We start from the raw sequence: 2,678 nt of genomic DNA, 5'->3' as shown, positions 1-2,678 counted from the left end.
TTTTCACCCATTTTATACTGGCTTTGCAGAGCAAAAGATTGCCTTGTAATTTAAAGGTGACTTTCTAAGGAATTCAAGTAGCTCATGGTTTCTCGTAGTAATTTCACATTTATTTAAAATGTTCTTTGTTTTTTTAAAACTACAGGATAAAGAGTTTTTTCTTCAATCATGTGAGATTATTGAGGGAATAGTTTCAGAAAAGGACGAGAAATTACATGGAAGAATTAAACAGCGTCTCTCATCTCTAACAGAGCAAACAATGAAGATTCTTCGAACGCTGAAAAAGAAAAAACGAACAGGATTTCAGAAGAGGAAACACGGTCTGAGACTGGGAGTTGTTGGTCGATGTAGTCTTCAGAAAGGGTGGAAAACGTATTACAGGGATAACACAAGTTCAAACCGAGCGCATGAGGAGAGAGGAAGCCTGCAACAGCTGGGGAAGGGCTGGCCACGTGGAGGCCAGGGACCCACAGCTGTCCACCCATTCCAGTCATTCCTGTACTTGGAGAGGCACGTAGTGCAGATGAAGGGCTCAATAGAGCCAGGTGCCAAAGCATTAGCGCTGCTCAGTGTTTCACAGCATACGTCTGTGGAGAGTTTAGGACGGCCTGTTCCATTTTGTACTTCAATTTTCTAACTTAGGTTTAAGTTCTAAAAGAATGTCTTATTAGACTGAAGACTGAAAAAAAAAAAAAACCAAATTTGTGATATACTCCTTCCTATACACTTCATAAATACATACAATTGTCCTTCAGCATCCAGGCCCCCTGGGGATGCTCAAGTCCCTTCGTATTTACACATACCCTACACAATCCTCCCATATACTTTAAATCATTACCAGATTACTGATAATAACTAGTATAATGTAAATGGTATTTAAGTTGTTGTCATACTACGTTGTTTAGGGAATTATGGCAAGGAAAAATGTTTGTACATGTTCAGTATATACACAACATTTTTTTTTTTTTTTTTTTTTTGGTTTTTCTCCGGTACCGGGAATCGAACTCACGACGTTGCGCTTGCCATCCAGGCGCTTTTGCCGCTGAGCTAAATCCCCAGCCCCCATATACAACATTTTTTTCTGAAAGTTTTCAACCTGTGGTTTGTTGACTCCACAAAGGAAGAACTGATGGATACATTGGACCAACTGCACCTAATTTTGTGCTGCGTATCTAGGTGCTTTTCATACTACAGAGCTGCATTAATATTGAAGTTGCTTCAAGCACACAGAGGTTCTTCTAATGTAGTTTTCTCAGTCCTGAAAAGATTATGTACGAGAGATGGCTTCAGGGTGTCCTCCAGCCACATTCTCTATTCTTTCTGAATGTGAAGACTGACCTCTAGTGTTCTATTCTTTCAAGAATTAATAAACAACCTCATGGTGAGTAGATATCTGGGCACAAGTTGCTTCAGAAATCAGAGCTGCTAACATTCATTATATATCTACAAGGAATTGGAGCCATTTCATCAGAGGAAATGTCAAACATTCACAAAAATAAAGAGGCTGACATCTTAAACCTCCCTGTGCTCACTGCCCAGGTGCAGCCATCAGCAACATTCTGCAACACTAACTCAATTTGTGCTCCACTTCAAACTCTCTCAGTTAAAATCATCTATTAATCGGTTTAATTAATCATCGTATTTTGAACACCGAAATCTGCCGTTTCAGGGCTTACAGTTTGCTTAAAACAGTACGCAATGTACTGATCTCTATTCTGCTTGGAGTGTGAAAAGTGAAATTATAGCACATAACTCTGGGGACGCAAAAGTAAGGTGCCATGAAGGTGATATAAAAGTTAGTCTTGAACTACTAATGACTACTAAGGCAAGAAAAAAACGACGTCGTAAGAAACAGACATATTTAGTGCTATGGCTTAACTATGAAGTTTCCCACAGAGACTCATATATGCAGACTTGATGCCCAATCTACCGATGTTCGGAGTGGGACATAGAGAAATGACAGCATCTCCAAGGTAAGGGCTCAGTCCCCTCATGGTTCACAGCACAGTGGGCTGTTAGGACGCAGGCGCAGTTGGAGGAAGTACGTCACTGGGGGCGTGGCTTTGACTGGTGTATCCGGTCCCTTCCCCTTCCTCCCTCTCTGGCTTCCTTGATCTCTGCTTCCCAAGTGCCCAGGTCGAGCATCATTCCTCCACCATGGCCTTCCACCATCTTTCTGCTGTGAAGCCAGCTGACCACGGACTAAAGGTCAGCTCTGAAACTGAGCCAAAATAAATGTTTTCTCCCTTAAATTGTGTTTGCCATGTATTTTGTCCCAGTAACAGAAAGGTGACTGACCCATGGAGAGATCAAGAGGGGGAAGAAACAAGAGAAGAGGGAGAAAGACTTACAGAAAACTTTCTCACAGCTGCCTCCTCCAAGAAGCCTTCCCTCATGCTTGAAATTAAGTGCCCTTTTAGCTTGATTTTTATCTCATCATCGTGATTATTATTTCAATCTCTCTTGTTTAAAATAAATTGCTGCAAATATCCATTTTCTTCAATAGTTACATGCTTAGAGAGCCCTGGACTATGTCTCTCTCTTTGTACAAGATGAACATCTCTAATCTAAAAATCTAAAACCTGGGGCTGGGGATTTAGCTCAGCGGCAAAAGCGCCTGCCTGGCATGCGCAAGGTCGTGAGTTCAGTTCCTGGTACCGGAGAAAAACCAAAAAAAA

This window comes from Chinchilla lanigera, unplaced genomic scaffold (genome assembly GCF_000276665.1).
Source record: "Chinchilla lanigera isolate Chin_1 unplaced genomic scaffold, ChiLan1.0 scaffold00020, whole genome shotgun sequence".
Taxonomy (NCBI): Eukaryota; Metazoa; Chordata; class Mammalia; order Rodentia; family Chinchillidae; genus Chinchilla; species Chinchilla lanigera.
Note: the sequence above shows the minus strand (reverse complement) of the source record.